Source organism: Ambystoma mexicanum, unplaced genomic scaffold (assembly GCF_040938575.1).
Source record: "Ambystoma mexicanum isolate Mex_15411 unplaced genomic scaffold, UKY_AmexF1_1 Mex_scaf89, whole genome shotgun sequence".
NCBI classification, from domain to species: domain Eukaryota; kingdom Metazoa; phylum Chordata; class Amphibia; order Caudata; family Ambystomatidae; genus Ambystoma; species Ambystoma mexicanum.
In genome coordinates this window covers 191,208-217,326 of record NW_027182509.1, presented here as the reverse complement: position 1 = coordinate 217,326, position 26,119 = coordinate 191,208, and the positions used below count along the sequence as shown (strand labels likewise).

Genomic DNA, 26,119 nt, shown 5'->3' with positions numbered 1-26,119 from the left:
GCAGCCCAGGGGTTTCTTTGACTGTCCTAAGCCCACAGGGACTTTGCCGTCCTCAGCTCATGAGACTTGAGATGGGTAGCTTGATTTGCTGAGGAAAGGCGGGATGACAGGTTCAACTCTGGAGTCAAACATAGCCCGGAACGATCACCTTAAACTGAGTTTTAAGCCTGGTGCCGATAAAAAGAAAGAAATTAGCCTTAGATCGGGCAAGCCGTTTGACGGGGGAAAATGAGACCCCCTAGGCCATCTAGGTGGTCGCTGGATGCTGTGCAGACATCAGCAGCTGTTCATTTCATGCCCTCACGTCTCCTCGTTAGTATAGTGGTCAGTATCCCCGCCTGTCACGCGGGAGACCCCGACGGGGAGGTTAAACCTTTTCTGGATTTTTTTTAGTTCTTGACAAATATTCTTGAAGATTAGGTTGAGTCAAGTAGGGAATGGGTGCCAGGAACTGACTCTTTCAGAAAAAAGCACCGGCAACGCTAGTCATCGTACAATATTTGTGCACAATTGCTTACATTAGGCGGCCGGTCCGCTTTATTGAGTCCCCCTCAGCACCATTTAGTGCTCCTGTTGTCTGCGAAGTCCAAATTGTAACCCTGAATCAGTTCCTCTTCTGACCCTTTGTATCATGTTACATGACGAGTAATGATCACCTGTTAGCTTTATCCCTAATTATAACTCTCACTCTTTCCCTGCATCTAACCCTAGCTCTAATCCCATCATTAACCTTGGTCCGGGCACACGCGTGAACCCTTACTTTCATCTCAGCCTCTCCTGGTGATACATCACACCTGGGATCGTTTGCTCCCTGTGGGCTGTGGGAAATTTGCTACCAGCACGCCCTGGAAGTGGGGCTCATTCCGCTGCAACGGGAGGTCTTCCCAGGACGCGTCACAGCTCAACGCAAGAGCTCCTGGGTTTCGAAGGCTCTTGCAGCAAGCCTTCACAAAGCAGCAGGGAGCGCCGTTCCAGATGGGAAACTTGAGACTGGATGTCCAGAAAAGCAAGACGTCAGAAGCGAAACCTTTTTCCTGCAGGGTGTGGCATACCATCCGCTTGCTCATTGCGACAGAGGTGGCACTAATGAAGGAAGAGGTCAACGTTACGTTCTTCTTTAAAATGCAAGGCCAGGAAAAGTGGCAGCGGTGGGATTTGAACCCACGCCTCCGAAGAGACTGGAGCCTTAATCCAGCGCCTTAGACCGCTCGGCCACGCTACCTTCCTGCTAGCCGCCGAAAGCGGAACTTGACCCGTTGCCCGGCCCGCTTTAGTGCTTTGCCTTTTCTCCTTGGAAAGTCTGGAGACAGGCAGTGGAAGGGCAGGCAAACTGTCAGGTGCGCAGAGGAGGGGAGACCATGAGGCAAGGTGGGAGATGGGGGCAAGAAGTGAGAAAAAAACGAATCGCAAGCTGGGGCAGGTTTCGGAAAGTGAAGCCGAAAAGGGGCTTAGCATGCAGCCCAGGGGTTTCTTTGACTGTCCTAAGCCCACAGGGACTTTGCCGTCCTCAGCTCATGAGACTTGAGATGGGTAGCTTGATTTGCTGAGGAAAGGCGGGATGACAGGTTCAACTCTGGAGTCAAACATAGCCCGGAACGATCACCTTAAACTGAGTTTTAAGCCTGGTGCCGATAAAAAGAAAGAAATTAGCCTTAGATCGGGCAAGCCGTTTGACGGGGGAAAATGAGACCCCCTAGGCCATCTAGGTGGTCGCTGGATGCTGTGCAGACATCAGCAGCTGTTCATTTCATGCCCTCACGTCTCCTCGTTAGTATAGTGGTCAGTATCCCCGCCTGTCAGGAAGACCGGGGTTGAATTCCCCGACGGGGAGGTTAAACCTTTTCTGGATTTTTTTTAGTTCTTGACAAATATTCTTGAAGATTAGGTTGAGTCAAGTAGGGAATGGGTGCCAGGAACTGACTCTTTCAGAAAAAAGCACCGGCAACGCTAGTCATCGTACAATATTTGTGCACAATTGCTTACATTAGGCTGCCGGTCCGCTTTATTGAGTCCCCCTCAGCACCATTTAGTGCTCCTGTTGTCTGCGAAGTCCAAATTGTAACCCTGAATCAGTTCCTCTTCTGACCCTTTGTATCATGTTACATGACGAGTAATGATCACCTGTTAGCTTTATCCCTAATTATAACTCTCACTCTTTCCCTGCATCTAACCCTAGCTCTAATCCCATCATTAACCTTGGTCCGGGCACACGCGTGAACCCTTACTCTCATCTCAGCCTCTCCTGGTGATACATCACACCTGGGATCGTTTGCTCCCTGTGGGCTGTGGGAAATTTGCTACCAGCACGCCCTGGAAGTGGGGCTCATTCCGCTGCAACGGGAGGTCTTCCCAGGACGCGTCACAGCTCAACGCAAGAGCTCCTGGGTTTCGAAGGCTCTTGCAGCAAGCCTTCACAAAGCAGCAGGGAGCGCCGTTCCAGATGGGAAACTTGAGGCTGGATGTCCAGAAAAGCAAGACGTCAGAAGCGAAACCTTTTTCCTGCAGGGTGTGGCATACCATCCGCTTGCTCATTGCGACAGAGGTGGCACTAATGAAGGAAGAGGTCAACGTTACGTTCTTCTTTAAAATGCAAGGCCAGGAAAAGTGGCAGCGGTGGGATTTGAACCCACGCCTCCGAAGAGACTGGAGCCTTAATCCAGCGCCTTAGACCGCTCGGCCACGCTACCTTCCTGCTAGCCGCCGAAAGCGGAACTTGACCCGTTTCCCGGCCCGCTTTAGTGCTTTGCCTTTTCTCCTTGGAAAGTCTGGAGACAGGCAGTGGAAGGGCAGGCAAACTGTCAGGTGCGCAGAGGAGGGGAGACCATGAGGCAAGGTGGGAGATGGGGGCAAGAAGTGAGAAAAAAACGAATCGCAAGCTGGGGCAGGTTTCGGAAAGTGAAGCCGAAAAGGGGCTTAGCATGCAGCCCAGGGGTTTCTTTGACTGTCCTAAGCCCACAGGGACTTTGCCGTCCTCAGCTCATGAGACTTGAGATGGGTAGCTTGATTTGCTGAGGAAAGGCGGGATGACAGGTTCAACTCTGGAGTCAAACATAGCCCGGAACGATCACCTTAAACTGAGTTTTAAGCCTGGTGCCGATAAAAAGAAAGAAATTAGCCTTAGATCGGGCAAGCCGTTTGACGGGGGAAAATGAGACCCCCTAGGCCATCTAGGTGGTCGCTGGATGCTGTGCAGACATCAGCAGCTGTTCATTTCATGCCCTCACGTGTCCTCGTTAGTATAGTGGTCAGTATCCCCGCCTGTCACGCGGGAGACCATTCCCCGACGGGGAGGTTAAACCTTTTCTGGATTTTTTTTAGTTCTTGACAAATATTCTTGAAGATTAGGTTGAGTCAAGTAGGGAATGGGTGCCAGGAACTGACTCTTTCAGAAAAAAGCACCGGCAACGCTAGTCATCGTACAATATTTGTGCACAATTGCTTACATTAGGCGGCCGGTCCGCTTTATTGAGTCCCCCTCAGCACCATTTAGTGCTCCTGTTGTCTGCGAAGTCCAAATTGTAACCCTGAATCAGTTCCTCTTGTGACCCTTTGTATCATGTTACATGACGAGTAATGATCACCTGTTAGCTTTATCCCTAATTATAACTCTCACTCTTTCCCTGCATCTAACCCTAGCTCTAATCCCATCATTAACCTTGGTCCGGGCACACGCGTGAACCCTTACTCTCATCTCAGCCTCTCCTGGTGATACATCACACCTGGGATCGTTTGCTCCCTGTGGGCTGTGGGAAATTTGCTACCAGCACGCCCTGGAAGTGGGGCTCATTCCGCTGCAACGGGAGGTCTTCCCAGGACGCGTCACAGCTCAACGCAAGAGCTCCTGGGTTTCGAAGGCTCTTGCAGCAAGCCTTCACAAAGCAGCAGGGAGCGCCGTTCCAGATGGGAAACTTGAGACTGGATGTCCAGAAAAGCAAGACGTCAGAAGCGAAACCTTTTTCCTGCAGGGTGTGGCATACCATCCGCTTGCTCATTGCGACAGAGGTGGCACTAATGAAGGAAGAGGTCAACGTTACGTTCTTCTTTAAAATGCAAGGCCAGGAAAAGTGGCAGCGGTGGGATTTGAACCCACGCCTCCGAAGAGACTGGAGCCTTAATCCAGCGCCTTAGACCGCTCGGCCACGCTACCTTCCTGCTAGCCGCCGAAAGCGGAACTTGACCCGTTGCCCGGCCCGCTTTAGTGCTTTGCCTTTTCTCCTTGGAAAGTCTGGAGACAGGCAGTGGAAGGGCAGGCAAACTGTCAGGTGCGCAGAGGAGGGGAGACCATGAGGCAAGGTGGGAGATGGGGGCAAGAAGTGAGAAAAAAACGAATCGCAAGCTGGGGCAGGTTTCGGAAAGTGAAGCCGAAAAGGGGCTTAGCATGCAGCCCAGGGGTTTCTTTGACTGTCCTAAGCCCACAGGGACTTTGCCGTCCTCAGCTCATGAGACTTGAGATGGGTAGCTTGATTTGCTGAGGAAAGGCGGGATGACAGGTTCAACTCTGGAGTCAAACATAGCCCGGAACGATCACCTTAAACTGAGTTTTAAGCCTGGTGCCGATAAAAAGAAAGAAATTAGCCTTAGATCGGGCAAGCCGTTTGACGGGGGAAAATGAGACCCCCTAGGCCATCTAGGTGGTCGCTGGATGCTGTGCAGACATCAGCAGCTGTTCATTTCATGCCCTCACGTCTCCTCGTTAGTATAGTGGTCAGTATCCCCGCCTGTCACGCGGGAGACCGGGGTTCCCCGACGGGGAGGTTAAACCTTTTCTGGATTTTTTTTAGTTCTTGACAAATATTCTTGAAGATTACGTTGAGTCAAGTAGGGAATGGGTGCCAGGAACTGACTCTTTCAGAAAAAAGCACCGGCAACGCTAGTCATCGTACAATATTTGTGCACAATTGCTTACATTAGGCGGCCGGTCCGCTTTATTGAGTCCCCCTCAGCACCATTTAGTGCTCCTGTTGTCTGCGAAGTCCAAATTGTAACCCTGAATCAGTTCCTCTTGTGACCCTTTGTATCATGTTACATGACGAGTAATGATCACCTGTTAGCTTTATCCCTAATTATAACTCTCACTCTTTCCCTGCATCTAACCCTAGCTCTAATCCCATCATTAACCTTGGTCCGGGCACACGCGTGAACCCTTACTCTCATCTCAGCCTCTCCTGGTGATACATCACACCTGGGATCGTTTGCTCCCTGTGGGCTGTGGGAAATTTGCTACCAGCACGCCCTGGAAGTGGGGCTCATTCCGCTGCAACGGGAGGTCTTCCCAGGACGCGTCACAGCTCAACGCAAGAGCTCCTGGGTTTCGAAGGCTCTTGCAGCAAGCCTTCACAAAGCAGCAGGGAGCGCCGTTCCAGATGGGAAACTTGAGACTGGATGTCCAGAAAAGCAAGACGTCAGAAGCTAAACCTTTTTCCTGCAGGGTGTGGCATACCATCCGCTTGCTCATTGCGACAGAGGTGGCACTAATGAAGGAAGAGGTCAACGTTACGTTCTTCTTTAAAATGCAAGGCCAGGAAAAGTGGCAGCGGTGGGATTTGAACCCACGCCTCCGAAGAGACTGGAGCCTTAATCCAGCGCCTTAGACCGCTCGGCCACGCTACCTTCCTGCTAGCCGCCGAAAGCGGAACTTGACCCGTTGCCCGGCCCGCTTTAGTGCTTTGCCTTTTCTCCTTGGAAAGTCTGGAGACAGGCAGTGGAAGGGCAGGCAAACTGTCAGGTGCGCAGAGGAGGGGAGACCATGAGGCAAGGTGGGAGATGGGGGCAAGAAGTGAGAAAAAAACGAATCGCAAGCTGGGGCAGGTTTCGGAAAGTGAAGCCGAAAAGGGGCTTAGCATGCAGCCCAGGGGTTTCTTTGACTGTCCTAAGCCCACAGGGACTTTGCCGTCCTCAGCTCATGAGACTTGAGATGGGTAGCTTGATTTGCTGAGGAAAGGCGGGATGACAGGTTCAACTCTGGAGTCAAACATAGCCCGGAACGATCACCTTAAACTGAGTTTTAAGCCTGGTGCCGATAAAAAGAAAGAAATTAGCCTTAGATCGGGCAAGCCGTTTGACGGGGGAAAATGAGACCCCCTAGGCCATCTAGGTGGTCGCTGGATGCTGTGCAGACATCAGCAGCTGTTCATTTCATGCCCTCACGTCTCCTCGTTAGTATAGTGGTCAGTATCCCCGCCTGTCACGCGGGAGACCGGGGTTCAATTCCCCGACGGGGAGGTTAAACCTTTTCTGGATTTTTTTTAGTTCTTGACAAATATTCTTGAAGATTAGGTTGAGTCAAGTAGGGAATGGGTGCCAGGAACTGACTCTTTCAGAAAAAAGCACCGGCAACGCTAGTCATCGTACAATATTTGTGCACAATTGCTTACATTAGGCGGCCGGTCCGCTTTATTGAGTCCCCCTCAGCACCATTTAGTGCTCCTGTTGTCTGCGAAGTCCAAATTGTAACCCTGAATCAGTTCCTCTTGTGACCCTTTGTATCATGTTACATGACGAGTAATGATCACCTGTTAGCTTTATCCCTAATTATAACTCTCACTCTTTCCCTGCATCTAACCCTAGCTCTAATCCCATCATTAACCTTGGTCCGGGCACACGCGTGAACCCTTACTCTCATCTCAGCCTCTCCTGGTGATACATCACACCTGGGATCGTTTGCTCCCTGTGGGCTGTGGGAAATTTGCTACCAGCACGCCCTGGAAGTGGGGCTCATTCCGCTGCAACGGGAGGTCTTCCCAGGACGCGTCACAGCTCAACGCAAGAGCTCCTGGGTTTCGAAGGCTCTTGCAGCAAGCCTTCACAAAGCAGCAGGGAGCGCCGTTCCAGATGGGAAACTTGAGACTGGATGTCCAGAAAAGCAAGACGTCAGAAGCGAAACCTTTTTCCTGCAGGGTGTGGCATACCATCCGCTTGCTCATTGCGACAGAGGTGGCACTAATGAAGGAAGAGGTCAACGTTACGTTCTTCTTTAAAATGCAAGGCCAGGAAAAGTGGCAGCGGTGGGATTTGAACCCACGCCTCCGAAGAGACTGGAGCCTTAATCCAGCGCCTTAGACCGCTCGGCCACGCTACCTTCCTGCTAGCTGCCGAAAGCGGAACTTGACCCGTTGCCCGGCCCGCTTTAGTGCTTTGCCTTTTCTCCTTGGAAAGTCTGGAGACAGGCAGTGGAAGGGCAGGCAAACTGTCAGGTGCGCAGAGGAGGGGAGACCATGAGGCAAGGTGGGAGATGGGGGCAAGAAGTGAGAAAAAAACGAATCGCAAGCTGGGGCAGGTTTCGGAAAGTGAAGCCGAAAAGGGGCTTAGCATGCAGCCCAGGGGTTTCTTTGACTGTCCTAAGCCCACAGGGACTTTGCCGTCCTCAGCTCATGAGACTTGAGATGGGTAGCTTGATTTGCTGAGGAAAGGCGGGATGACAGGTTCAACTCTGGAGTCAAACATAGCCCGGAACGATCACCTTAAACTGAGTTTTAAGCCTGGTGCCGATAAAAAGAAAGAAATTAGCCTTAGATCGGGCAAGCCGTTTGACGGGGGAAAATGAGACCCCCTAGGCCATCTAGGTGGTCGCTGGATGCTGTGCAGACATCAGCAGCTGTTCATTTCATGCCCTCACGTCTCCTCGTTAGTATAGTGGTCAGTATCCCCGCCTGTACGGGGAGGTTAAACCTTTTCTGGATTTTTTTTAGTTCTTGACAAATATTCTTGAAGATTAGGTTGAGTCAAGTAGGGAATGGGTGCCAGGAACTGACTCTTTCAGAAAAAAGCACCGGCAACGCTAGTCATCGTACAATATTTGTGCACAATTGCTTACATTAGGCGGCCGGTCCGCTTTATTGAGTCCCCCTCAGCACCATTTAGTGCTCCTGTTGTCTGCGAAGTCCAAATTGTAACCCTGAATCAGTTCCTCTTCTGACCCTTTGTATCATGTTACATGACGAGTAATGATCACCTGTTAGCTTTATCCCTAATTATAACTCTCACTCTTTCCCTGCATCTAACCCTAGCTCTAATCCCATCATTAACCTTGGTCCGGGCACACGCGTGAACCCTTACTCTCATCTCAGCCTCTCCTGGTGATACATCACACCTGGGATCGTTTGCTCCCTGTGGGCTGTGGGAAATTTGCTACCAGCACGCCCTGGAAGTGGGGCTCATTCCGCTGCAACGGGAGGTCTTCCCAGGATGCGTCACAGCTCAACGCAAGAGCTCCTGGGTTTCGAAGGCTCTTGCAGCAAGCCTTCACAAAGCAGCAGGGAGCGCCGTTCCAGATGGGAAACTTGAGACTGGATGTCCAGAAAAGCAAGACGTCAGAAGCGAAACCTTTTTCCTGCAGGGTGTGGCATACCATCCGCTTGCTCATTGCGACAGAGGTGGCACTAATGAAGGAAGAGGTCAACGTTACGTTCTTCTTTAAAATGCAAGGCCAGGAAAAGTGGCAGCGGTGGGATTTGAACCCACGCCTCCGAAGAGACTGGAGCCTTAATCCAGCGCCTTAGACCGCTCGGCCACGCTACCTTCCTGCTAGCCGCCGAAAGCGGAACTTGACCCGTTGCCCGGCCCGCTTTAGTGCTTTGCCTTTTCTCCTTGGAAAGTCTGGAGACAGGCAGTGGAAGGGCAGGCAAACTGTCAGGTGCGCAGAGGAGGGGAGAACATGAGGCAAGGTGGGAGATGGGGGCAAGAAGTGAGAAAAAAACGAATCGCAAGCTGGGGCAGGTTTCGGAAAGTGAAGCCGAAAAGGGGCTTAGCATGCAGCCCAGGGGTTTCTTTGACTGTCCTAAGCCCACAGGGACTTTGCCGTCCTCAGCTCATGAGACTTGAGATGGGTAGCTTGATTTGCTGAGGAAAGGCGGGATGACAGGTTCAACTCTGGAGTCAAACATAGCCCGGAACGATCACCTTAAACTGAGTTTTAAGCCTGGTGCCGATAAAAAGAAAGAAATTAGCCTTAGATCGGGCAAGCCGTTTGACGGGGGAAAATGAGACCCCCTAGGCCATCTAGGTGGTCGCTGGATGCTGTGCAGACATCAGCAGCTGTTCATTTCATGCCCTCACGTCTCCTCGTTAGTATAGTGGTCAGTATCCCCGCCTGTCACGCGGGAGACCGGGGAGGTTAAACCTTTTCTGGATTTTTTTTAGTTCTTGACAAATATTCTTGAAGATTAGGTTGAGTCAAGTAGGGAATGGGTGCCAGGAACTGACTCTTTCAGAAAAAAGCACCGGCAACGCTAGTCATCGTACAATATTTGTGCACAATTGCTTACATTAGGCGGCCGGTCCGCTTTATTGAGTCCCCCTCAGCACCATTTAGTGCTCCTGTTGTCTGCGAAGTCCAAATTGTAACCCTGAATCAGTTCCTCTTGTGACCCTTTGTATCATGTTACATGACGAGTAATGATCACCTGTTAGCTTTATCCCTAATTATAACTCTCACTCTTTCCCTGCATCTAACCCTAGCTCTAATCCCATCATTAACCTTGGTCCGGGCACACGCGTGAACCCTTACTCTCATCTCAGCCTCTCCTGGTGATACATCACACCTGGGATCGTTTGCTCCCTGTGGGCTGTGGGAAATTTGCTACCAGCACGCCCTGGAAGTGGGGCTCATTCCGCTGCAACGGGAGGTCTTCCCAGGACGCGTCACAGCTCAACGCAAGAGCTCCTGGGTTTCGAAGGCTCTTGCAGCAAGCCTTCACAAAGCAGCAGGGAGCGCCGTTCCAGATGGGAAACTTGAGACTGGATGTCCAGAAAAGCAAGACGTCAGAAGCGAAACCTTTTTCCTGCAGGGTGTGGCATACCATCCGCTTGCTCATTGCGACAGAGGTGGCACTAATGAAGGAAGAGGTCAACGTTACGTTCTTCTTTAAAATGCAAGGCCAGGAAAAGTGGCAGCGGTGGGATTTGAACCCACGCCTCCGAAGAGACTGGAGCCTTAATCCAGCGCCTTAGACCGCTCGGCCACGCTACCTTCCTGCTAGCTGCCGAAAGCGGAACTTGACCCGTTGCCCGGCCCGCTTTAGTGCTTTGCCTTTTCTCCTTGGAAAGTCTGGAGACAGGCAGTGGAAGGGCAGGCAAACTGTCAGGTGCGCAGAGGAGGGGAGACCATGAGGCAAGGTGGGAGATGGGGGCAAGAAGTGAGAAAAAAACGAATCGCAAGCTGGGGCAGGTTTCGGAAAGTGAAGCCGAAAAGGGGCTTAGCATGCAGCCCAGGGGTTTCTTTGACTGTCCTAAGCCCACAGGGACTTTGCCGTCCTCAGCTCATGAGACTTGAGATGGGTAGCTTGATTTGCTGAGGAAAGGCGGGATGACAGGTTCAACTCTGGAGTCAAACATAGCCCGGAACGATCACCTTAAACTGAGTTTTAAGCCTGGTGCCGATAAAAAGAAAGAAATTAGCCTTAGATCGGGCAAGCCGTTTGACGGGGGAAAATGAGACCCCCTAGGCCATCTAGGTGGTCGCTGGATGCTGTGCAGACATCAGCAGCTGTTCATTTCATGCCCTCACGTCTCCTCGTTAGTATAGTGGTCAGTATCCCCGCCTGTCACGCGGGAGACCCGACGGGGAGGTTAAACCTTTTCTGGATTTTTTTTAGTTCTTGACAAATATTCTTGAAGATTAGGTTGAGTCAAGTAGGGAATGGGTGCCAGGAACTGACTCTTTCAGAAAAAAGCACCGGCAACGCTAGTCATCGTACAATATTTGTGCACAATTGCTTACATTAGGCGGCCGGTCCGCTTTATTGAGTCCCCCTCAGCACCATTTAGTGCTCCTGTTGTCTGCGAAGTCCAAATTGTAACCCTGAATCAGTTCCTCTTGTGACCCTTTGTATCATGTTACATGATGAGTAATGATCACCTGTTAGCTTTATCCCTAATTATAACTCTCACTCTTTCCCTGCATCTAACCCTAGCTCTAATCCCATCATTAACCTTGGTCCGGGCACACGCGTGAACCCTTACTCTCATCTCAGCCTCTCCTGGTGATACATCACACCTGGGATCGTTTGCTCCCTTTGGGCTGTGGGAAATTTGCTACCAGCACGCCCTGGAAGTGGGGCTCATTCCGCTGCAACGGGAGGTCTTCCCAGGACGCGTCACAGCTCAACGCAAGAGCTCCTGGGTTTCGAAGGCTCTTGCAGCAAGCCTTCACAAAGCAGCAGGGAGCGCCGTTCCAGATGGGAAACTTGAGACTGGATGTCCAGAAAAGCAAGACGTCAGAAGCGAAACCTTTTTCCTGCAGGGTGTGGCATACCATCCGCTTGCTCATTGCGACAGAGGTGGCACTAATGAAGGAAGAGGTCAACGTTACGTTCTTCTTTAAAATGCAAGGCCAGGAAAAGTGGCAGTGGTGGGATTTGAACCCACGCCTCCGAAGAGACTGGAGCCTTAATCCAGCGCCTTCTCGGCCACGCTACCCTCCTGCTAGCCGCCGAAAGCGGAACTTGACCCGTTGCCCGGCCCGCTTTAGTGCTTTGCCTTTTCTCCTTGGAAAGTCTGGAGACAGGCAGTGGAAGGGCAGGCAAACTGTCAGGTGCGCAGAGGAGGGGAGACCATGAGGCAAGGTGGGAGATGGGGGCAAGAAGTGAGAAAAAAACGAATCGCAAGCTGGGGCAGGTTTCGGAAAGTGAAGCCGAAAAGGGGCTTAGCATGCAGCCCAGGGGTTTCTTTGACTGTCCTAAGCCCACAGGGACTTTGCCGTCCTCAGCTCATGAGACTTGAGATGGGTAGCTTGATTTGCTGAGGAAAGGCGGGATGACAGGTTCAACTCTGGAGTCAAACATAGCCCGGAACGATCACCTTAAACTGAGTTTTAAGCCTGGTGCCGATAAAAAGAAAGAAATTAGCCTTAGATCGGGCAAGCCGTTTGACGGGGGAAAATGAGACCCCCTAGGCCATCTAGGTGGTCGCTGGATGCTGTGCAGACATCAGCAGCTGTTCATTTCATGCCCTCACGTCTCCTCGTTAGTATAGTGGTCAGTATCCCCGCCTGTCACGCTGGAGACCGGGGTTCAATTCCCCGACGGGGACGTTAACCCTTTTCTGGATTTTTTTTAGTTCTTGACAAATATTCTTGAAGATTAGGTTGAGTCAAGTAGGGAATGGGTGCCAGGAACTGACTCTTTCAGAAAAAAGCACCGGCAACGCTAGTCATCGTACAATATTTGTGCACAATTGCTTACATTAGGCGGCCGGTCCGCTTTATTGAGTCCCCCTCAGCACCATTTAGTGCTCCTGTTGTCTGCGAAGTCCAAATTGTAACCCTGAATCAGTTCCTCTTGTGACCCTTTGTATCATGTTACATGACGAGTAATGATCACCTGTTAGCTTTATCCCTAATTATAACTCTCACTCTTTCCCTGCATCTAACCCTAGCTCTAATCCCATCATTAACCTTGGTCCGGGCACACGCGTGAACCCTTACTCTCATCTCAGCCTCTCCTGGTGATACATCACACCTGGGATCGTTTGCTCCCTGTGGGCTGTGGGAAATTTGCTACCAGCACGCCCTGGAAGTGGGGCTCATTCCGCTGCAACGGGAGGTCTTCCCAGGACGCGTCACAGCTCAACGCAAGAGCTCCTGGGTTTCGAAGGCTCTTGCAGCAAGCCTTCACAAAGCAGCAGGGAGCGCCGTTCCAGATGGGAAACTTGAGACTGGATGTCCAGAAAAGCAAGACGTCAGAAGCGAAACCTTTTTCCTGCAGGGTGTGGCATACCATCCGCTTGCTCATTGCGACAGAGGTGGCACTAATGAAGGAAGAGGTCAACGTTACGTTCTTCTTTAAAATGCAAGGCCAGGAAAAGTGGCAGCGGTGGGATTTGAACCCACGCCTCCGAAGAGACTGGAGCCTTAATCCAGCGCCTTAGACCGCTCGGCCACGCTACCTTCCTGCTAGCCGCCGAAAGCGGAACTTGACCCGTTGCCCGGCCCGCTTTAGTGCTTTGCCTTTTCTCCTTGGAAAGTCTGGAGACAGGCAGTGGAAGGGCAGGCAAACTGTCAGGTGCGCAGAGGAGGGGAGACCATGAGGCAAGGTGGGAGATGGGGGCAAGAAGTGAGAAAAAAACGAATCGCAAGCTGGGGCAGGTTTCGGAAAGTGAAGCCGAAAAGGGGCTTAGCATGCAGCCCAGGGGTTTCTTTGACTGTCCTAAGCCCACAGGGACTTTGCCGTCCTCAGCTCATGAGACTTGAGATGGGTAGCTTGATTTGCTGAGGAAAGGCGGGATGACAGGTTCAACTCTGGAGTCAAACATAGCCCGGAACGATCACCTTAAACTGAGTTTTAAGCCTGGTGCCGATAAAAAGAAAGAAATTAGCCTTAGATCGGGCAAGCCGTTTGACGGGGGAAAATGAGACCCCCTAGGCCATCTAGGTGGTCGCTGGATGCTGTGCAGACATCAGCAGCTGTTCATTTCATGCCCTCACGTCTCCTCGTTAGTATAGTGGTCAGTATCCCCGCCTGTCACGCGGGAGACCGGGGTTCAATTCCCCGACGGGGAGGTTAAACCTTTTCTGGATTTTTTTTAGTTCTTGACAAATATTCTTGAAGATTAGGTTGAGTCAAGTAGGGAATGGGTGCCAGGAACTGACTCTTTCAGAAAAAAGCACCGGCAACGCTAGTCATCGTACAATATTTGTGCACAATTGCTTACATTAGGCGGCCGGTCCGCTTTATTGAGTCCCCCTCAGCACCATTTAGTGCTCCTGTTGTCTGCGAAGTCCAAATTGTAACCCTGAATCAGTTCCTCTTCTGACCCTTTGTATCATGTTACATGACGAGTAATGATCACCTGTTAGCTTTATCCCTAATTATAACTCTCACTCTTTCCCTGCATCTAACCCTAGCTCTAATCCCATCATTAACCTTGGTCCGGGCACACGCGTGAACCCTTACTTTCATCTCAGCCTCTCCTGGTGATACATCACACCTGGGATCGTTTGCTCCCTGTGGGCTGTGGGAAATTTGCTACCAGCACGCCCTGGAAGTGGGGCTCATTCCGCTGCAACGGGAGGTCTTCCCAGGACGCGTCACAGCTCAACGCAAGAGCTCCTGGGTTTCGAAGGCTCTTGCAGCAAGCCTTCACAAAGCAGCAGGGAGCGCCGTTCCAGATGGGAAACTTGAGACTGGATGTCCAGAAAAGCAAGACGTCAGAAGCGAAACCTTTTTCCTGCAGGGTGTGGCATACCATCCGCTTGCTCATTGCGACAGAGGTGGCACTAATGAAGGAAGAGGTCAACGTTACGTTCTTCTTTAAAATGCAAGGCCAGGAAAAGTGGCAGCGGTGGGATTTGAACCCACGCCTCCGAAGAGAATGGAGCCTTAATCCAGCGCCTTAGACCGCTCGGCCACGCTACCTTCCTGCTAGCCGCCGAAAGCGGAACTTGACCCGTTGCCCGGCCCGCTTTAGTGCTTTGCCTTTTCTCCTTGGAAAGTCTGGAGACAGGCAGTGGAAGGGCAGGCAAACTGTCAGGTGCGCAGAGGAGGGGAGACCATGAGGCAAGGTGGGAGATGGGGGCAAGAAGTGAGAAAAAAACTAATCGCAAGCTGGGGCAGGTTTCGGAAAGTGAAGCCGAAAAGGGGCTTAGCATGCAGCCCAGGGGTTTCTTTGACTGTCCTAAGCCCACAGGGACTTTGCCGTCCTCAGCTCATGAGACTTGAGATGGGTAGCTTGATTTGCTGAGGAAAGGCGGGATGACAGGTTCAACTCTGGAGTCAAACATAGCCCGGAACGATCACCTTAAACTGAGTTTTAAGCCTGGTGCCGATAAAAAGAAAGAAATTAGCCTTAGATCGGGCAAGCCGTTTGACGGGGGAAAATGAGACCCCCTAGGCCATCTAGGTGGTCGCTGGATGCTGTGCAGACATCAGCAGCTGTTCATTTCATGCCCTCACGTCTCCTCGTTAGTATAGTGGTCAGTATGGAGACCGGGGTTCAATTCCCCGACGGGGAGGTTAAACCTTTTCTGGATTTTTTTTAGTTCTTGACAAATATTCTTGAAGATTAGGTTGAGTCAAGTAGGGAATGGGTGCCAGGAACTGACTCTTTCAGAAAAAAGCACCGGCAACGCTAGTCATCGTACAATATTTGTGCACAATTGCTTACATTAGGCGGCCGGTCCGCTTTATTGAGTCCCCCTCAGCACCATTTAGTGCTCCTGTTGTCTGCGAAGTCCAAATTGTAACCCTGAATCAGTTCCTCTTGTGACCCTTTGTATCATGTTACATGACGAGTAATGATCACCTGTTAGCTTTATCCCTAATTATAACTCTCACTCTTTCCCTGCATCTAACCCTAGCTCTAATCCCATCATTAACCTTGGTCCGGGCACACGCGTGAACCCTTACTCTCATCTCAGCCTCTCCTGGTGATACATCACACCTGGGATCGTTTGCTCCCTGTGGGCTGTGGGAAATTTGCTACCAGCACGCCCTGGAAGTGGGGCTCATTCCGCTGCAACGGGAGGTCTTCCCAGGACGCGTCACAGCTCAACGCAAGAGCTCCTGGGTTTCGAAGGCTCTTGCAGCAAGCCTTCACAAAGCAGCAGGGAGCGCCGTTCCAGATGGGAAACTTGAGACTGGATGTCCAGAAAAGCAAGACGTCAGAAGCGAAACCTTTTTCCTGCAGGGTGTGGCATACCATCCGCTTGCTCATTGCGACAGAGGTGGCACTAATGAAGGAAGAGGTCAACGTTACGTTCTTCTTTAAAATGCAAGGCCAGGAAAAGTGGCAGCGGTGGGATTTGAACCCACGCCTCCGAAGAGACTGGAGCCTTAATCCAGCGCCTTAGACCGCTCGGCCACGCTACCTTCCTGCTAGCCGCCGAAAGCGGAACTTGACCCGTTGCCCGGCCCGCTTTAGTGCTTTGCCTTTTCTCCTTGGAAAGTCTGGAGACAGGCAGTGGAAGGGCAGGCAAACTGTCAGGTGCTCAGAGGAGGGGAGACCATGAGGCAAGGTGGGAGATGGGGGCAAGAAGTGAGAAAAAAACGAATCGCAAGCTGGGGCAGGTTTCGGAAAGTGAAGCCGAAAAGGGGCTTAGCATGCAGCCCAGGGGTTTCTTTGACTGTCCTAAGCCCACAGGGACTTTGCCGTCCTCAGCTCATGAGACTTGAGATGGGTAGCTTGATTTGCTGAGGAAAGGCGGGATGACAGGTTCAACTCTGGAGTCAAACATAGCCCGGAACGATCACCTTAAACTGAGTTTTAAGCCTGGTGCCGATAAAAAGAAAGAAATTAGCCTTAGATCGGGCAAGCCGTTTGACGGGGGAAAATGAGACCCCCTAGGCCATCTAGGTGGTCGCTGGATGCTGTGCAGACATCAGCAGCTGTTCATTTCATGCCCTCACGTCTCCTCGTTAGTATAGTGGTCAGTATCCCTGCCTGTCACGCGGGAGAATTCCCCGACGGGGAGGTTAAACCTTTTCTGGATTTTTTTTAGTTCTTGACAAATATTCTTGAAGATTAGGTTGAGTCAAGTAGGGAATGGGTGCCAGGAACTGACTCTTTCAGAAAAAAGCACCGGCAACGCTAGTCATCGTACAATATTTGTGCACAATTGCTTACATTAGGCGGCCGGTCCGCTTTATTGAGTCCCCCTCAGCACCATTTAGTGCTCCTGTTGTCTGCGAAGTCCAAATTGTAACCCTGAATCAGTTCCTCTTGTGACCCTTTGTATCATGTTACATGACGAGTAATGATCACCTGTTAGCTTTATCCCTAATTATAACTCTCACTCTTTCCCTGCATCTAACCCTAGCTCTAATCCCATCATTAACCTTGGTCCGGGCACACGCGTGAACCCTTACTCTCATCTCAGCCTCTCCTGGTGATACATCACACCTGGGATCGTTTGCTCCCTGTGGGCTGTGGGAAATTTGCTACCAGCACGCCCTGGAAGTGGGGCTCATTCCGCTGCAACGGGAGGTCTTCCCAGGACGCGTCACAGCTCAACGCAAGAGCTCCTGGGTTTCGAAGGCTCTTGCAGCAAGCCTTCACAAAGCAGCAGGGAGCGCCGTTCCAGATGGGAAACTTGAGACTGGATGTCCAGAAAAGCAAGACGTCAGAAGCGAAACCTTTTTCCTGCAGGGTGTGGCATACCATCCGCTTGCTCATTGCGACAGAGGTGGCACTAATGAAGGAAGAGGTCAACGTTACGTTCTTCTTTAAAATGCAAGGCCAGGAAAAGTGGCAGCGGTGGGATTTGAACCCACGCCTCCGAAGAGACTGGAGCCTTAATCCAGCGCCTTAGACCGCTCGGCCACGCTACCTTCCTGCTAGCCGCCGAAAGCGGAACTTGACCCGTTGCCCGGCCCGCTTTAGTGCTTTGCCTTTTCTCCTTGGAAAGTCTGGAGACAGGCAGTGGAAGGGCAGGCAAACTGTCAGGTGCGCAGAGGAGGGGAGACCATGAAGCAAGGTGGGAGATGGGGGCAAGAAGTGAGAAAAAAACGAATCGCAAGCTGGGGCAGGTTTCGGAAAGTGAAGCCGAAAAGGGGCTTAGCATGCAGCCCAGGGGTTTCTTTGACTGTCCTAAGCCCACAGGGACTTTGCCGTCCTCAGCTCATGAGACTTGAGATGGGTAGCTTGATTTGCTGAGGAAAGGCGGGATGACAGGTTCAACTCTGGAGTCAAACATAGCCCGGAACGATCACCTTAAACTGAGTTTTAAGCCTGGTGCCGATAAAAAGAAAGAAATTAGCCTTAGATCGGGCAAGCCGTTTGACGGGGGAAAATGAGACCCCCTAGGCCATCTAGGTGGTCGCTGGATGCTGTGCAGACATCAGCAGCTGTTCATTTCATGCCCTCACGTCTCCTCGTTAGTATAGTGGTCAGTATCCCCGCCTGTCACGCGGGAGACCGGGGTTCAATTCCCCGACGGGGAGGTTAAACCTTTTCTGGATTTTTTTTAGTTCTTGACAAATATTCTTGAAGATTAGGTTGAGTCAAGTAGGGAATGGGTGCCAGGAACTGACTCTTTCAGAAAAAAGCACCGGCAACGCTAGTCATCGTACAATATTTGTGCACAATTGCTTACATTAGGCGGCCGGTCCGCTTTATTGAGTCCCCCTCAGCACCATTTAGTGCTCCTGTTGTCTGCGAAGTCCAAATTGTAACCCTGAATCAGTTCCTCTTGTGACCCTTTGTATCATGTTACATGACGAGTAATGATCACCTGTTAGCTTTATCCCTAATTATAACTCTCACTCTTTCCCTGCATCTAACCCTAGCTCTAATCCCATCATTAACCTTGGTCCGGGCACACGCGTGAACCCTTACTCTCATCTCAGCCTCTCCTGGTGATACATCACACCTGGGATCGTTTGCTCCCTGTGGGCTGTGGGAAATTTGCTACCAGCACGCCCTGGAAGTGGGGCTCATTCCGCTGCAACGGGAGGTCTTCCCAGGACGCGTCACAGCTCAACGCAAGAGCTCCTGGGTTTCGAAGGCTCTTGCAGCAAGCCTTCACAAAGCAGCAGGGAGCGCCGTTCCAGATGGGAAACTTGAGACTGGATGTCCAGAAAAGCAAGACGTCAGAAGCTAAACCTTTTTCCTGCAGGGTGTGGCATACCATCCGCTTGCTCATTGCGACAGAGGTGGCACTAATGAAGGAAGAGGTCAACGTTACGTTCTTCTTTAAAATGCAAGGCCAGGAAAAGTGGCAGCGGTGGGATTTGAACCCACGCCTCCGAAGAGACTGGAGCCTTAATCCAGCGCCTTAGACCGCTCGGCCACGCTACCTTCCTGCTAGCCGCCGAAAGCGGAACTTGACCCGTTGCCCGGCCCGCTTTAGTGCTTTGCCTTTTCTCCTTGGAAAGTCTGGAGACAGGCAGTGGAAGGGCAGGCAAACTGTCAGGTGCGCAGAGGAGGGGAGACCATGAGGCAAGGTGGGAGATGGGGGCAAGAAGTGAGAAAAAAACGAATCGCAAGCTGGGGCAGGTTTCGGAAAGTGAAGCCGAAAAGGGGCTTAGCATGCAGCCCAGGGGTTTCTTTGACTGTCCTAAGCCCACAGGGACTTTGCCGTCCTCAGCTCATGAGACTTGAGATGGGTAGCTTGATTTGCTGAGGAAAGGCGGGATGACAGGTTCAACTCTGGAGTCAAACATAGCCCGGAACGATCACCTTAAACTGAGTTTTAAGCCTGGTGCCGATAAAAAGAAAGAAATTAGCCTTAGATCGGGCAAGCCGTTTGACGGGGGAAAATGAGACCCCCTAGGCCATCTAGGTGGTCGCTGGATGCTGTGCAGACATCAGCAGCTGTTCATTTCATGCCCTCACGTCTCCTCGTTAGTATAGTGGTCAGTATCCCCGCCTGTCACGCGGGAGACCGGGGTTCAATTCCCCGACGGGGAGGTTAAACCTTTTCTGGATTTTTTTTAGTTCTTGACAAATATTCTTGAAGATTAGGTTGAGTCAAGTAGGGAATGGGTGCCAGGAACTGACTCTTTCAGAAAAAAGCACCGGCAACGCTAGTCATCGTACAATATTTGTGCACAATTGCTTACATTAGGCGGCCGGTCCGCTTTATTGAGTCCCCCTCAGCACCATTTAGTGCTCCTGTTGTCTGCGAAGTCCAAATTGTAACCCTGAATCAGTTCCTCTTGTGACCCTTTGTATCATGTTACATGACGAGTAATGATCACCTGTTAGCTTTATCCCTAATTATAACTCTCACTCTTTCCCTGCATCTAACCCTAGCTCTAATCCCATCATTAACCTTGGTCCGGGCACACGCGTGAACCCTTACTCTCATCTCAGCCTCTCCTGGTGATACATCACACCTGGGATCGTTTGCTCCCTGTGGGCTGTGGGAAATTTGCTACCAGCACGCCCTGGAAGTGGGGCTCATTCCGCTGCAACGGGAGGTCTTCCCAGGACGCGTCACAGCTCAACGCAAGAGCTCCTGGGTTTCGAAGGCTCTTGCAGCAAGCCTTCACAAAGCAGCAGGGAGCGCCGTTCCAGATGGGAAACTTGAGACTGGATGTCCAGAAAAGCAAGACGTCAGAAGCGAAACCTTTTTCCTGCAGGGTGTGGCATACCATCCGCTTGCTCATTGCGACAGAGGTGGCACTAATGAAGGAAGAGGTCAACGTTACGTTCTTCTTTAAAATGCAAGGCCAGGAAAAGTGGCAGCGGTGGGATTTGAACCCACGCCTCCGAAGAGACTGGAGCCTTAATCCAGCGCCTTAGACCGCTCGGCCACGCTACCTTCCTGCTAGCCGCCGAAAGCGGAACTTGACCCGTTGCCCGGCCCGCTTTAGTGCTTTGCCTTTTCTCCTTGGAAAGTCTGGAGACAGGCAGTGGAAGGGCAGGCAAACTGTCAGGTGCGCAGAGGAGGGGAGACCATGAGGCAAGGTGGGAGATGGGGGCAAGAAGTGAGAAAAAAACGAATCGCAAGCTGGGGCAGGTTTCGGAAAGTGAAGCCGAAAAGGGGCTTAGCATGCAGCCCAGGGGTTTCTTTGACTGTCCTAAGCCCACAGGGACTTTGCCGTCCTCAGCTCATGAGACTTGAGATGGGTAGCTTGATTTGCTGAGGAAAGGCGGGATGACAGGTTCAACTCTGGAGTCAAACATAGCCCGGAACGATCACCTTAAACTGAGTTTTAAGCCTGGTGCCGATAAAAAGAAAGAAATTAGCCTTAGATCGGGCAAGCCGTTTGACGGGGGAAAATGAGACCCCCTAGGCCATCTAGGTGGTCGCTGGATGCTGTGCAGACATCAGCAGCTGTTCATTTCATGCCCTCACGTCTCCTCGTTAGTATAGTGGTCAGTATCCCCGCCTGTACGGGGAGGTTAAACCTTTTCTGGATTTTTTTTAGTTCTTGACAAATATTCTTGAAGATTAGGTTGAGTCAAGTAGGGAATGGGTGCCAGGAACTGACTCTTTCAGAAAAAAGCACCGGCAACGCTAGTCATCGTACAATATTTGTGCACAATTGCTTACATTAGGCGGCCGGTCCGCTTTATTGAGTCCCCCTCAGCACCATTTAGTGCTCCTGTTGTCTGCGAAGTCCAAATTGTAACCCTGAATCAGTTCCTCTTCTGACCCTTTGTATCATGTTACATGACGAGTAATGATCACCTGTTAGCTTTATCCCTAATTATAACTCTCACTCTTTCCCTGCATCTAACCCTAGCTCTAATCCCATCATTAACCTTGGTCCGGGCACACGCGTGAACCCTTACTCTCATCTCAGCCTCTCCTGGTGATACATCACACCTGGGATCGTTTGCTCCCTGTGGGCTGTGGGAAATTTGCTACCAGCACGCCCTGGAAGTGGGGCTCATTCCGCTGCAACGGGAGGTCTTCCCAGGATGCGTCACAGCTCAACGCAAGAGCTCCTGGGTTTCGAAGGCTCTTGCAGCAAGCCTTCACAAAGCAGCAGGGAGCGCCGTTCCAGATGGGAAACTTGAGACTGGATGTCCAGAAAAGCAAGACGTCAGAAGCGAAACCTTTTTCCTGCAGGGTGTGGCATACCATCCGCTTGCTCATTGCGACAGAGGTGGCACTAATGAAGGAAGAGGTCAACGTTACGTTCTTCTTTAAAATGCAAGGCCAGGAAAAGTGGCAGCGGTGGGATTTGAACCCACGCCTCCGAAGAGACTGGAGCCTTAATCCAGCGCCTTAGACCGCTCGGCCACGCTACCTTCCTGCTAGCCGCCGAAAGCGGAACTTGACCCGTTGCCCGGCCCGCTTTAGTGCTTTGCCTTTTCTCCTTGGAAAGTCTGGAGACAGGCAGTGGAAGGGCAGGCAAACTGTCAGGTGCGCAGAGGAGGGGAGACCATGAGGCAAGGTGGGAGATGGGGGCAAGAAGTGAGAAAAAAACGAATCGCAAGCTGGGGCAGGTTTCGGAAAGTGAAGCCGAAAAGGGGCTTAGCATGCAGCCCAGGGGTTTCTTTGACTGTCCTAAGCCCACAGGGACTTTGCCGTCCTCAGCTCATGAGACTTGAGATGGGTAGCTTGATTTGCTGAGGAAAGGCGGGATGACAGGTTCAACTCTGGAGTCAAACATAGCCCGGAACGATCACCTTAAACTGAGTTTTAAGCCTGGTGCCGATAAAAAGAAAGAAATTAGCCTTAGATCGGGCAAGCCGTTTGACGGGGGAAAATGAGACCCCCTAGGCCATCTAGGTGGTCGCTGGATGCTGTGCAGACATCAGCAGCTGTTCATTTCATGCCCTCACGTCTCCTCGTTAGTATAGTGGTCAGTATCCCCGCCTGTCACGCTGGAGACCGGGGTTCAATTCCCCGACGGGGACGTTAACCCTTTTCTGGATTTTTTTTAGTTCTTGACAAATATTCTTGAAGATTAGGTTGAGTCAAGTAGGGAATGGGTGCCAGGAACTGACTCTTTCAGAAAAAAGCACCGGCAACGCTAGTCATCGTACAATATTTGTGCACAATTGCTTACATTAGGCGGCCGGTCCGCTTTATTGAGTCCCCCTCAGCACCATTTAGTGCTCCTGTTGTCTGCGAAGTCCAAATTGTAACCCTGAATCAGTTCCTCTTGTGACCCTTTGTATCATGTTACATGACGAGTAATGATCACCTGTTAGCTTTATCCCTAATTATAACTCTCACTCTTTCCCTGCATCTAACCCTAGCTCTAATCCCATCATTAACCTTGGTCCGGGCACACGCGTGAACCCTTACTCTCATCTCAGCCTCTCCTGGTGATACATCACACCTGGGATCGTTTGCTCCCTGTGGGCTGTGGGAAATTTGCTACCAGCACGCCCTGGAAGTGGGGCTCATTCCGCTGCAACGGGAGGTCTTCCCAGGACGCGTCACAGCTCAACGCAAGAGCTCCTGGGTTTCGAAGGCTCTTGCAGCAAGCCTTCACAAAGCAGCAGGGAGCGCCGTTCCAGATGGGAAACTTGAGACTGGATGTCCAGAAAAGCAAGACGTCAGAAGCGAAACCTTTTTCCTGCAGGGTGTGGCATACCATCCGCTTGCTCATTGCGACAGAGGTGGCACTAATGAAGGAAGAGGTCAACGTTACGTTCTTCTTTAAAATGCAAGGCCAGGAAAAGTGGCAGCGGTGGGATTTGAACCCACGCCTCCGAAGAGACTGGAGCCTTAATCCAGCGCCTTAGACCGCTCGGCCACGCTACCTTCCTGCTAGCCGCCGAAAGCGGAACTTGACCCGTTGCCCGGCCCGCTTTAGTGCTTTGCCTTTTCTCCTTGGAAAGTCTGGAGACAGGCAGTGGAAGGGCAGGCAAACTGTCAGGTGCGCAGAGGAGGGGAGACCATGAGGCAAGGTGGGAGATGGGGGCAAGAAGTGAGAAAAAAACGAATCGCAAGCTGGGGCAGGTTTCGGAAAGTGAAGCCGAAAAGGGGCTTAGCATGCAGCCCAGGGGTTTCTTTGACTGTCCTAAGCCCACAGGGACTTTGCCGTCCTCAGCTCATGAGACTTGAGATGGGTAGCTTGATTTGCTGAGGAAAGGCGGGATGACAGGTTCAACTCTGGAGTCAAACATAGCCCGGAACGATCACCTTAAACTGAGTTTTAAGCCTGGTGCCGATAAAAAGAAAGAAATTAGCCTTAGATCGGGCAAGCCGTTTGACGGGGGAAAATGAGACCCCCTAGGCCATCTAGGTGGTCGCTGGATGCTGTGCAGACATCAGCAGCTGTTCATTTCATGCCCTCACGTCTCCTCGTTAGTATAGTGGTCAGTATCCCCGCCTGTCACGCTGGAGACCGGGGTTCAATTCCCCGACGGGGACGTTAACCCTTTTCTGGATTTTTTTTAGTTCTTGACAAATATTCTTGAAGATTAGGTTGAGTCAAGTAGGGAATGGGTGCCAGGAACTGACTCTTTCAGAAAAAAGCACCGGCAACGCTAGTCATCGTACAATATTTGTGCACAATTGCTTACATTAGGCGGCCGGTCCGCTTTATTGAGTCCCCCTCAGCACCATTTAGTGCTCCTGTTGTCTGCGAAGTCCAAATTGTAACCCTGAATCAGTTCCTCTTGTGACCCTTTGTATCATGTTACATGACGAGTAATGATCACCTGTTAGCTTTATCCCTAATTATAACTCTCACTCTTTCCCTGCATCTAACCCTAGCTCTAATCCCATCATTAACCTTGGTCCGGGCACACGCGTGAACCCTTACTCTCATCTCAGCCTCTCCTGGTGATACATCACACCTGGGATCGTTTGCTCCCTGTGGGCTGTGGGAAATTTGCTACCAGCACGCCCTGGAAGTGGGGCTCATTCCGCTGCAACGGGAGGTCTTCCCAGGACGCGTCACAGCTCAACGCAAGAGCTCCTGGGTTTCGAAGGCTCTTGCAGCAAGCCTTCACAAAGCAGCAGGGAGCGCCGTTCCAGATGGGAAACTTGAGACTGGATGTCCAGAAAAGCAAGACGTCAGAAGCGAAACCTTTTTCCTGCAGGGTGTGGCATACCATCCGCTTGCTCATTGCGACAGAGGTGGCACTAATGAAGGAAGAGGTCAACGTTACGTTCTTCTTTAAAATGCAAGGCCAGGAAAAGTGGCAGCGGTGGGATTTGAACCCACGCCTCCGAAGAGACTGGAGCCTTAATCCAGCGCCTTAGACCGCTCGGCCACGCTACCTTCCTGCTAGCCGCCGAAAGCGGAACTTGACCCGTTGCCCGGCCCGCTTTAGTGCTTTGCCTTTTCTCCTTGGAAAGTCTGGAGACAGGCAGTGGAAGGGCAGGCAAACTGTCAGGTGCGCAGAGGAGGGGAGACCATGAGGCAAGGTGGGAGATGGGGGCAAGAAGTGAGAAAAAAACGAATCGCAAGCTGGGGCAGGTTTCGGAAAGTGAAGCCGAAAAGGGGCTTAGCATGCAGCCCAGGGGTTTCTTTGACTGTCCTAAGCCCACAGGGACTTTGCCGTCCTCAGCTCATGAGACTTGAGATGGGTAGCTTGATTTGCTGAGGAAAGGCGGGATGACAGGTTCAACTCTGGAGTCAAACATAGCCCGGAACGATCACCTTAAACTGAGTTTTAAGCCTGGTGCCGATAAAAAGAAAGAAATTAGCCTTAGATCGGGCAAGCCGTTTGACGGGGGAAAATGAGACCCCCTAGGCCATCTAGGTGGTCGCTGGATGCTGTGCAGACATCAGCAGCTGTTCATTTCATGCCCTCACGTCTCCTCGTTAGTATAGTGGTCAGTATCCCCGCCTGTCACGCGGGAGACCGGGGTTCAATTCCCCGACGGGGAGGTTAAACCTTTTCTGGATTTTTTTTAGTTCTTGACAAATATTCTTGAAGATTAGGTTGAGTCAAGTAGGGAATGGGTGCCAGGAACTGACTCTTTCAGAAAAAAGCACCGGCAACGCTAGTCATCGTACAATATTTGTGCACAATTGCTTACATTAGGCGGCCGGTCCGCTTTATTGAGTCCCCCTCAGCACCATTTAGTGCTCCTGTTGTCTGCGAAGTCCAAATTGTAACCCTGAATCAGTTCCTCTTCTGACCCTTTGTATCATGTTACATGACGAGTAATGATCACCTGTTAGCTTTATCCCTAATTATAACTCTCACTCTTTCCCTGCATCTAACCCTAGCTCTAATCCCATCATTAACCTTGGTCCGGGCACACGCGTGAACCCTTACTTTCATCTCAGCCTCTCCTGGTGATACATCACACCTGGGATCGTTTGCTCCCTGTGGGCTGTGGGAAATTTGCTACCAGCACGCCCTGGAAGTGGGGCTCATTCCGCTGCAACGGGAGGTCTTCCCAGGACGCGTCACAGCTCAACGCAAGAGCTCCTGGGTTTCGAAGGCTCTTGCAGCAAGCCTTCACAAAGCAGCAGGGAGCGCCGTTCCAGATGGGAAACTTGAGACTGGATGTCCAGAAAAGCAAGACGTCAGAAGCGAAACCTTTTTCCTGCAGGGTGTGGCATACCATCCGCTTGCTCATTGCGACAGAGGTGGCACTAATGAAGGAAGAGGTCAACGTTACGTTCTTCTTTAAAATGCAAGGCCAGGAAAAGTGGCAGCGGTGGGATTTGAACCCACGCCTCCGAAGAGAATGGAGCCTTAATCCAGCGCCTTAGACCGCTCGGCCACGCTACCTTCCTGCTAGCCGCCGAAAGCGGAACTTGACCCGTTGCCCGGCCCGCTTTAGTGCTTTGCCTTTTCTCCTTGGAAAGTC

The 26,119-nt window shown here is 51.5% G+C and overlaps 20 non-coding genes across 20 annotated transcripts; 5 read left to right on the top strand and 15 right to left on the bottom strand.

Moving 5' to 3' along the window:
* Window positions 1-1,140: 1,140 nt before the first annotated feature.
* On the bottom strand, window positions 1,141-1,222 carry TRNAL-AAG (transfer RNA leucine (anticodon AAG)). The gene has a single exon. It is a non-coding gene; the product is annotated as a tRNA-Leu (tRNA).
* Window positions 1,223-2,605: 1,383 nt separating this feature from the next.
* Window positions 2,606-2,687, bottom strand: TRNAL-AAG (transfer RNA leucine (anticodon AAG)). Its single transcript has one exon. It is a non-coding gene; the product is annotated as a tRNA-Leu (tRNA).
* Window positions 2,688-4,065: 1,378 nt separating this feature from the next.
* On the bottom strand, window positions 4,066-4,147 carry TRNAL-AAG (transfer RNA leucine (anticodon AAG)). Its single transcript has one exon. It is a non-coding gene; the product is annotated as a tRNA-Leu (tRNA).
* A 1,381-nt stretch (window positions 4,148-5,528) lies between these two features.
* TRNAL-AAG (transfer RNA leucine (anticodon AAG)) lies at window positions 5,529-5,610 on the bottom strand. The gene has a single exon. It is a non-coding gene; the product is annotated as a tRNA-Leu (tRNA).
* Window positions 5,611-6,150: 540 nt separating this feature from the next.
* TRNAD-GUC (transfer RNA aspartic acid (anticodon GUC)) lies at window positions 6,151-6,222 on the top strand. Its single transcript has one exon. It is a non-coding gene; the product is annotated as a tRNA-Asp (tRNA).
* A 774-nt stretch (window positions 6,223-6,996) lies between these two features.
* Window positions 6,997-7,078, bottom strand: TRNAL-AAG (transfer RNA leucine (anticodon AAG)). Its single transcript has one exon. It is a non-coding gene; the product is annotated as a tRNA-Leu (tRNA).
* A 1,357-nt stretch (window positions 7,079-8,435) lies between these two features.
* On the bottom strand, window positions 8,436-8,517 carry TRNAL-AAG (transfer RNA leucine (anticodon AAG)). Its single transcript has one exon. It is a non-coding gene; the product is annotated as a tRNA-Leu (tRNA).
* A 1,368-nt stretch (window positions 8,518-9,885) lies between these two features.
* On the bottom strand, window positions 9,886-9,967 carry TRNAL-AAG (transfer RNA leucine (anticodon AAG)). The gene has a single exon. It is a non-coding gene; the product is annotated as a tRNA-Leu (tRNA).
* Window positions 9,968-12,801: 2,834 nt separating this feature from the next.
* Window positions 12,802-12,883, bottom strand: TRNAL-AAG (transfer RNA leucine (anticodon AAG)). Its single transcript has one exon. It is a non-coding gene; the product is annotated as a tRNA-Leu (tRNA).
* Window positions 12,884-13,423: 540 nt separating this feature from the next.
* On the top strand, window positions 13,424-13,495 carry TRNAD-GUC (transfer RNA aspartic acid (anticodon GUC)). The gene has a single exon. It is a non-coding gene; the product is annotated as a tRNA-Asp (tRNA).
* A 2,226-nt stretch (window positions 13,496-15,721) lies between these two features.
* TRNAL-AAG (transfer RNA leucine (anticodon AAG)) lies at window positions 15,722-15,803 on the bottom strand. Its single transcript has one exon. It is a non-coding gene; the product is annotated as a tRNA-Leu (tRNA).
* A 1,376-nt stretch (window positions 15,804-17,179) lies between these two features.
* On the bottom strand, window positions 17,180-17,261 carry TRNAL-AAG (transfer RNA leucine (anticodon AAG)). Its single transcript has one exon. It is a non-coding gene; the product is annotated as a tRNA-Leu (tRNA).
* A 540-nt stretch (window positions 17,262-17,801) lies between these two features.
* TRNAD-GUC (transfer RNA aspartic acid (anticodon GUC)) lies at window positions 17,802-17,873 on the top strand. The gene has a single exon. It is a non-coding gene; the product is annotated as a tRNA-Asp (tRNA).
* Window positions 17,874-18,647: 774 nt separating this feature from the next.
* TRNAL-AAG (transfer RNA leucine (anticodon AAG)) lies at window positions 18,648-18,729 on the bottom strand. Its single transcript has one exon. It is a non-coding gene; the product is annotated as a tRNA-Leu (tRNA).
* A 540-nt stretch (window positions 18,730-19,269) lies between these two features.
* TRNAD-GUC (transfer RNA aspartic acid (anticodon GUC)) lies at window positions 19,270-19,341 on the top strand. The gene has a single exon. It is a non-coding gene; the product is annotated as a tRNA-Asp (tRNA).
* Window positions 19,342-20,115: 774 nt separating this feature from the next.
* On the bottom strand, window positions 20,116-20,197 carry TRNAL-AAG (transfer RNA leucine (anticodon AAG)). Its single transcript has one exon. It is a non-coding gene; the product is annotated as a tRNA-Leu (tRNA).
* Window positions 20,198-21,554: 1,357 nt separating this feature from the next.
* Window positions 21,555-21,636, bottom strand: TRNAL-AAG (transfer RNA leucine (anticodon AAG)). Its single transcript has one exon. It is a non-coding gene; the product is annotated as a tRNA-Leu (tRNA).
* A 1,386-nt stretch (window positions 21,637-23,022) lies between these two features.
* TRNAL-AAG (transfer RNA leucine (anticodon AAG)) lies at window positions 23,023-23,104 on the bottom strand. The gene has a single exon. It is a non-coding gene; the product is annotated as a tRNA-Leu (tRNA).
* A 1,386-nt stretch (window positions 23,105-24,490) lies between these two features.
* On the bottom strand, window positions 24,491-24,572 carry TRNAL-AAG (transfer RNA leucine (anticodon AAG)). Its single transcript has one exon. It is a non-coding gene; the product is annotated as a tRNA-Leu (tRNA).
* A 540-nt stretch (window positions 24,573-25,112) lies between these two features.
* Window positions 25,113-25,184, top strand: TRNAD-GUC (transfer RNA aspartic acid (anticodon GUC)). The gene has a single exon. It is a non-coding gene; the product is annotated as a tRNA-Asp (tRNA).
* Window positions 25,185-26,119: the final 935 nt, after the last annotated feature.